This window comes from Rhinopithecus bieti, unplaced genomic scaffold, assembly GCF_001698545.2.
Source record: "Rhinopithecus bieti isolate Rb0 unplaced genomic scaffold, ASM169854v2 scaffold_5889, whole genome shotgun sequence".
Classification (NCBI taxonomy): Eukaryota; Metazoa; Chordata; class Mammalia; order Primates; family Cercopithecidae; genus Rhinopithecus; species Rhinopithecus bieti.
This window is the reverse complement of record NW_016805277.1, coordinates 3,975,572-3,983,847: the sequence shown is the minus strand read 5'-3', so window position 1 is coordinate 3,983,847 and position 8,276 is coordinate 3,975,572. Positions and strand designations below refer to the sequence as shown.

The window sequence follows — 8,276 nt, the reverse complement described above, 5'->3', positions numbered from 1 at the left end:
CCACTGGCGAGCCGACCACAGAAATGTGGCTTCTGGATACAGCTTGGAAAAGTGTTCTTGAGAACAAATCATGCAGTCACTGATATTTGTGAAGATTTAGAGATTAGAATAAATTTGTGTTATTTTATTAATGAACATAAATTTGAATATTTAGGGAAAGATGCATTTTCAAGGACTTTTCGGGCTTACGCTTTTTAAAAATAGACTTTTTTTAGAGCAGTTTATGTTCGCAGCCAAATTGAGCGGAAGGTACAGAGATTTCCCATACACTCCCTGCCCCCTACAACACACAGCCTCCCCCACTACCCACGCCCCCACCACAGTGGGACAGACTTTACAACGGATGATCCCTCGTTGATGTAAGGCTTCAGAGTCAGTGTTGGGCATTCCAGGGGTTTGGAGAGAAGTATGACGACCTGGACCCTCTGTGATGGCGTCACGCAGAGCGGCCCTGCCCTGAAACCCTCCGCGTTCCGCCTGTTCCTCCTCCCCCAGCCCTTGGCAAGCACTGATCTGTCCTCTGTCTCCACAGTTTAGGCGGATGTTTTTTAATGAAGCGGTTGATCTGAAAGCAAATGAAAAAAGCTGAGAATAGAAAAAACAAAAAACAAAGGCAAGGGTCTGTGGGACGCCCCTGGGGGAAGTGGGCCGGGGTCTGTAAGGACATCTTCTCCACGGGGTCTCTCCAGGCTGTGTAACCCTGGGCCACCCCTCCTAACCCGAAGAGCCCTAGGGTTGGTGTCTGTCTGTGGCCCCACAAACCCCAGGGCAGCTTACTCAGGGGAAATAGGACCCGTCTTCCTTGAGCTTCCCAATGCTGGAGCCCAGCTGGCCTCAGTGCTGGCAACCGTGGATGCTGACGAGCTGCGGCCATGAAGACCCGAAAGTGCCATGGTTTCAGCATTCCTCTCTCTGCATCAGTTACCTCTCGGCCAATTGCCTAGGAGCCCCCCCACCCCCACAGTGCAGTAGTCTGTCCACCCCAAGGACAGGTCAGACCCGGGGCCAGCCTGACCCTCAGTGTCTTCCTCTGGGTGCGTTACCCTCCACCCCCTTCCACTCTTCTTCCTCCTTCTCCTGGGACCTCACACCTGGTCACTGCTTGGTCTTCAGGTCCGGAAGTTGGGCTGGCGGGGAAGCCAGGCCTGAGAAGTCCTAAGTGCTTGGGAATGATTCAGGAGCAGGAAAGGCCTTTATGGGGTTCCTGCGGCCCCACTCTGGTGACTTTTCAGGGGGCTTCCTCAGACTGTAAGAGCTGAGGGTGGTGTTGGCACCAACCTGAACCTAGCCACCTGATGTCCTTGAAAGTCCACTTGCTGTCCCAGGGGTGACTCTGTCCCTGTTTGCTGAATAGAGGACACGGGCGTTTTCTCTCGATCAGGGGACCCAGCTGGGCTCTCCTGGCCAGCTGCCAGGAGCAGGAGACTTTGCTGCTGGTCAGCAGTTCTGGGCGCCAGAGCCGCAGGCTGATGCCGCCTGGTGGTCAGGGAACTCTGGGCTCCTGAGGCCAATGTGAGGGGCTCTGCCCCAGCGCAGCCATCCTTGGCCTGAGGCTCTGCAGCGTGGTCCTGCCTCTCCAGGCTTCATCGGTACTGGGCACCTTCTCGAGCCACACTAATAGGAAACTCACCGCAGGACCCACGCGTTGGCCCTGAGAACAATGGCTTGTGCCGCCGTAAAAGGTTGTAATGGACAAAAAATAAGAAGAATGTGTGACAAAGGCTGCGGGAGGCCCTCAAAGCCCAAGGTAAGCAGGAAATGAGACCCCAGGCCCTTTACGGAAACAGGAGTGGCCGGGCAGCCCGCAGTTCTCTCTGCCTGCCTAGCTTCGTTCCGCCGTGGGCTTATCTCAGCAGTGGCCCGATACCCAGAGCTCCAGGCGTCTCTGTCCCAGCAGAGGGTGCTGCCCACTCCCAAGGTTCTGGAAAGGTCCTGAGGCCCCACCACAGCCTGACCTGGGCCAGAGGGTCAGGGCCCCTGATGAATGCTGTCTCTGTGCCTCTGAGTATCAGGGACCAGGTTGCATGCCCCAGAGCCCACCAGCACTGGGGGGCGTGGGAGCTGCCAAAAGAAAGTTGAGGCGCTGTGCCCATACGTGGGGGAATGGAAGCTTGGAGAACTAAAGTCAGCTATCCTCCAGGGCAGCATAACCCCCCAGGCTGGTGTGGGGCTCGAACACGGCCATGGAGCCATCCACGCCTAGATGGGGCAGGTGCACGTGTGCTTCATCTCTTTCTGCTGTAAAAGTACCCCTTTGAGTCAGTTTCTAGCCGGTTACACGGTAGTATCAGACACAGGACCTTGCGTCCCACCTCCCCCAGGGTTTTCTGCTCGAGCGGCATGTTGGCTGTGCCTCTTCCTTCTGGAACCAGGGAGGAGGTGCAGCCCCTGCCTGTGAGGCAAGGTCCTCATGGCCGCTGGAGCAGGCCTGGTGGAGCCTAGCCATGGCTCTGAGGCTTCTGCTGGGGCAGGGCTGTACCACTGTGCCCCATTTCATCTGCCAAAGCCTCCATGTGGTCCCTGCTGACCATCAGCAGGGCTGGAAAGTCCATCCTCTTACTGGGGGGAGACCAAGAGCCCTGGCCACCGTAGCCAGATTGTGCAATCCCTTTTTCCCTTAAGAGCAATCAGCTTGTTGAAACTAGAGATGGAATTAGCACCTTAGAGCTAAGGGGTGACACAGAAGTGGGGAAGGGCGAACCTTGAGGGTGTGTTCTCAGTGGTGGGTTTGTCTCTCCCAGGCAGGGAGCTCTGCCTGCAGCTCAGCCTGGCTGAACGGGTGCTGGGCCTGTCCCTTCCCAGGGCCCAGCAGCTGAGGTGGAGGATGAAGCCTGGGTGGACGCTCCACACCATGACCTCCAGGGAGTGTTCCTGACCTGGGGGAGGCAGGTGGGCTCCCCCTTAACCAGGATGCAGATGACCCCCTTGGGCCACCTGCACGTTGCACCCTCGGGAGCAGGGCCGTTCCTCCCCTGTCTTCTTCTCCTGCAGGTTGCCAGGGGAGCCCTGGTGGAGGGAGCCAGGTTCCCTGTGCCTCTCTCTGCCCCAGCTGCAGGAGGGGTGCCCGGTCGCACCTTCGGAGGATCGTCTGTAACCAGCACCAGCCTCACCCTGCCCTCCGGACAGGACACACGGCCAGGTTGGCGAGTCTGGAGGGGTTTTCTCAGGCACAGGCACTGTGAGAGCCGAGGTCCCCCACGGCCTGCAGCAGAGGACTTTTCCCAGAGGCCACGTGTACTCGCAGCAGTCCAGCTGCCGGGCCGGAGAGCCTGACCCCACGTGCACGTGGTCGACACTGCTGCATCCACTGGAAATTTCAAAGTAAAATCAGGACATGTAGGGGCAGGGAAGTGGGCTTGAGGGCTTCGCAGGGAGACGCCACACCACCTCCCATTTGCTATGCTAGTTTCTTGAATGAGCGGCCCTCATTCATCAGAGGCATCTGCCCACAAACTTCTGGCCAGGATCTGAGAACTGAGAGAAACCAGCCCCAAAACCACAGGCCAAGAAGCCTGGAACCCAGAGAGTGATTCCAGGAAATCATGGCAGGCGCACGCTGAGGTCACTTAGGCTGACCACGGTGAAGGTCAACAGCATCCATCACAAATCGGTTTGCCCAGGACAGGCCCAGCGATGCCTGTGCTCCCAGCGTGTGTATTACCAACCTTCTCATTTCTTCTCAAGGGGCTCAGATGCGTCGGTAAATTATAGGTCACCCTTGTCATGCTAGATTATGAACAGAATCTCAAGAGTTGCCTCCCTTCAAGAAACCCACCGTGCAAAAACCCATCTTCTTAGTCAAGCAAATTAGGAAGAGATTATTCATTTTCCAAAAGACTTTTCTTTTGGCCAGGAAAGAACACCCTTAGTTTGCCAGAAAATCCTGCCAGCCGCCTCCCTGAGCGCATGGACCACGAGATTCCGTTTTGTAAAGTCGAGACGGCGGCTCAGGAGCACATGCAGTACGTGGAGTGCAGAAGGCCTGGGTGCTCCGGAAGCTTCCAGAGACAGCGTGGGGCGGCTGACGCGCGGGGAGACACAGACGTGCAGGACGCTGCGGCCGCCTCGCCCCCAGGGCTCCTGGAGCGCGGCTGGCTGAGGAGCGGAGCAGATGGTGATGGTGCTGCTGAGCGTTTCCTGCCGGGGCGGGAGGAGGTGGGGTGGCCGCCGGCAGGGCCTGTGACTGTGAGTGTGGCTCACGGAGCAGCTAATGTGGGGGGCGGGGGGCACGGATTACGCCATGTGTGACGGCAGAGCGGGGACAACATGTCAAGAGCTGTGGCCTGGGGTGTAAGGAAGAGTCGTGAGAAAATACGCAGGAAGAGATTCCCCGTGGACATGTTTCCCTTGGGAAGTGGATGGAACCTTCCGAGCCATGATTCTGCCTGAATTAAGCAGTGGTGGGCACTGGCATGGCAGGTGGCTTCTGCTGCCTTGGATTTGCACCTCTAAGGGGTCACAGGGGCCACCCCCCAAGCAAGACAAGGTGTGATCATGAACAGGCCCTTGGGGGGCCAGAAGAAGGAATGGCTCCAGTGATGAAGGCTGAATGCCAGCTCTCTCTCCATCATTCTCCCGGCCCAGGAGAGGGCTACTCCACAGGGCTGGGTTTAAAATCCTTCTGTGCAACTGGCAAAGGCATCCACAGTGACTTCTGCTGCTGTGGTACATTCTACCCTCCCCTCGTCCCCACCCCATCCTATTCTCGGCTACAAGTTATTTATATGTACAGTGTCATCTGAACGTGCATGGGCCGATCCCAGGACATGACACACAAAGAGGCTGAGGTGAACCCAAGCCGCCGGGCCAGCCTGTGGCTCAGTGTCTGTTCCAGAAGTCCTGGCCCCAGGCAGCTCTCCAGAACAGGGCCGCTGGAACTCAGGAGGGTCAGGACCACAAACACAGTTGTTGTCACCCCAACAACTGTGACCGAAAACACCCTACAGATGTTTGAGAACTAAAAAGTAAGGAGGGATCTGGGCAGCCGAGCTGTCTCCTAAAGAAGCCACGTTGTAGAGAAAACTGCTTGCTCCATCTGTGTGAGACGGAGGCGGCCGGGGTGTCCTGCCAGCAGACACAGGTCTGTCCATCACTGGCTGCCACGCTGCCTCTGTCCTTCACTCCCATTTAAGGGAAAACGCTATCTCTTCATCTTTCTGCCCTGGACACTGGAGATCAGTGGTGAGAACGGTGCTCTTGCTATAAAATGTTCAGGTTCTAGAGTGCTCCCATCTTTCCTTCCACTCCACGTGGAGTTTATCCAAAGGACAAAGGCCTGTCATTGGCACTGGCATCCATGATGCCCGCTCACCAGGGAGCGGGAAACAGAAGCCTGTCCTCAGAGGACCGTGACTGGGAGCCTGCAGCTGCTGGTGGGTGGGGCCAGCCCGCAGCTCCTCCTGGAGGCCTCGGGCTTCTTGCAGTTGCATTTCTTTGACATGTGGAGGGAGGATCGTTTTGACACCTGCCTGGGAACTTTCAAAGGAGATGGCCTCTGGGCAGGGGTTTTAAACCAAAGGGCACCACACAGATTCAGATGTGCACTGTGGCTGTTGTTTGCAATTGACGCAGAGATGCAGAGGATGGAACAGGAGTGCCAGCCATGCTGCTCTATGGCCTTGGCCCAGCCAAGACCCCCAGTCAATGGGGGTACGGGACCCCCACTACACAGGGCCCTGGGAACCACCTTTGCCGAGGTCCACCGTTGGGCCCACCGTCCACCGCCCACACCTGGCTGTGCCTGGAGACTGAGAGCAGGGGGTGACGGTGGGCCTGGCGTGCTCGAGTCCCGCAGCAGGAAGGGTCGGGGGGAGGTGGGAGACCGCAGTCACCCAGGGGTCCCCACGTGGGCTTGTACAGGCCTGGTTCAACCTGCACAGCAACTGGGCAGGCAGAGCGAGCCCCCACTTTATGGGTGAGAAAACCGAGGCACGGAGAGGTGAACGCGTGTGGCATCAATGCCGCTAAGACAGAAGCGAGGCGGGAAAGCCTGTATTCGGGGGGGCGGCCCTGTCCCCGGCTCCCAGGTGCCTTCGGCTCATCTGCCCAAGGCTCCTGGGGATGTGGCCCCTGGGTTTCAGGAGGGGCCTGCTCCTCCTGTGGGAGCCACGGACACGTCCTGCTCCTCCTGTGGGAGCCACAGACACGTGTGTGCCCACGTACCCCAAGCTCACACACACACCACGGCGCGTGGGCAGGGAAGCGGCACTCCCGACTACCCGGTGAGCATCTTTGCTTTCCTTCCGCTCTAAGTAGGCACCCAAGGAATACACACGTTCACTCAGAGCCTGATTCACGTGACTGGGATAAACCCGCGGGGACAGGTTCTCACACATGGCCACCATGAGGATCCATTACAGGGGCCCAGGGTGGTCTCTGCTCAGAATGGGGTTGGGGTGAATGGACCCCTGGCAGCTACCAGTGACAGGGAGGGTGGGGGTGGGGTTTAGCCGGGCAGGTGACTCCCTTTTCGGGAGCCTGGGGCTCGGGACGCCTGGACAGCACATGGTGAAGGCAGAGGCTGTGTGCCGTGTGCCTCGGAGCCGGTGCCCGTTCCAGGTTAGGAACTAGAAAAGTCCCTGCAGGGGCTTCCGCCCGCTCCCTCTTGGAAGTCCTGCTTTCATTTCCCCCGTGACACCAGCCTCTCCAAGCTCTGCGGAAGGCCGGCTCTCCTCGCACAGCCTCCCCCGCCACTCTGGGTGCTGGCTGGGCTTTTCTGCAGACCCCAGGTTCTGCTCTCTGGTCTGTGCCCAGCGTGATGGCCACCACCCACTCAGGACTCCATTTTGTCGAAAAAGTGCCAAGGCCCATCTCTTGCTTTAAAATATCATGCTGTTTTCTCTGAATCTGCTGTGATTCTGGAGGCTGCCTGATTTTTAGAAAATGTAAAAAATAAAATCAAAAACCATGCTGCAATGCAAAGGCCAGGACACGCCTCTTACACTGAATTCAGGTCTTGAAAGCTAGCAAGTTTTGAGTTACAGTACTTGCACCCCAAAATGGTTGCTTATCGTGTGTGTGTGTGTGTGTGTGGTGTGTTTACACAGTGAACAACCTGATACCTTTGGCTGAAATGGACTTCGTGTGAGCATCTGGCCAGGAGGCTGCTGGGCTCCAATGTCTCCCAGCCCTGACTCCTGGATGTTGGCCTCCTCAAATTTGCATATTCATTGACTGAAATCTATTTTATTTTCTCAGGAAGAGTCTATCCTTTTTGCAAATGCCAGCCACAGAGGTTTATTTTTCTCCCTGAGAGAAGGAAGAGTGAAGGCTGAGACTGAGACGGAAGGACAGAAGGAGGAGATTCAGAAGCCAGTGAGCCTGGAGCCACGAGATGCGCTCCGAGGACTTGGCACCTCGGAAAAGTCAGGCAGGGCCAAGAGATGCGCTCCGAGGACTTGGCACCTCGGCAAAGTCAGGCATGGGCAGGGGTTGGTCTTGGCTTCGCCACGACATTGCCACGAGATCGGGGGCGGTCTCCACTCGTGGGCTGGCCTGTCCTCTGCAGCCAAGAGCTTGGGCACCATCTCTATTCACAGGCCGGCCTGTCTGCAGCCTGAGGTCCCCGTGGCGCCAACATCCAGATGCTGAGATAATTCTGCCGGGGCGTTGGCTGATCGGTGACTGGTGATTGGCTATTCCTTGAGTTCTGCATTGATCTTGCTGGCTGAGCGTCCAATGCGGAGGGGCAGGTGCTGTTAGGGTCTCCACTCCCATCCCTCTCCCCAGGACTCATCACCCACCGCAACCGTAAGCTGCTAGGGGTTCACAGCTGTGAGTCTGGGAGGGGTGCCACCGGGCTTGCGGCTCAGGATCCCAGCTCTAGGACCTGGCCACCGCTCCCCTCCCGCCCACATCTCGGCTTAGCCGTCTTCACTGGATGCCAGCCCCTTCCCCTGGTCTTAGTTGGCTCGGGCCACTAAACTGAAATGGCACACCTTGAGGCCTTCAACAGCAGACCCGATTTCTCACCATCTGGAGGCTGGAGGAGGTCCAGGATCCAGGCCCCCAGGGCTGCTTTCTCCCCCACTCCCCCACCCTCCCTCCATGACGTGCAGACTCCACCCTCTTGCTGCCCTGTCTCAGGACTGTCCCTCTGGGCAGGCAGGCCGCTGGCATCCCCATGTGTCCTCTCCTCCTGTTCTTATGAGGACACCAGTCATACTGGATCCGGGCCCACCCTAATGACCTCATTTACCTTCATCACCTTGAAAGACCTTGTCTCAACAGCAGCCACATTCTGGGTCCTGAGGGTTAGGCCTTTAACATGGGAATTT

The 8,276-nt window shown here is 57.6% G+C and overlaps 1 pseudogene; it reads right to left on the bottom strand.

Annotated features, from left to right (window-relative positions):
- Positions 1-2,762: 2,762 nt before the first annotated feature.
- LOC108529530 (uncharacterized) lies at positions 2,763-5,429 on the bottom strand (annotated as a pseudogene).
- Between the last annotated feature and the right edge of the window lie 2,847 nt (positions 5,430-8,276).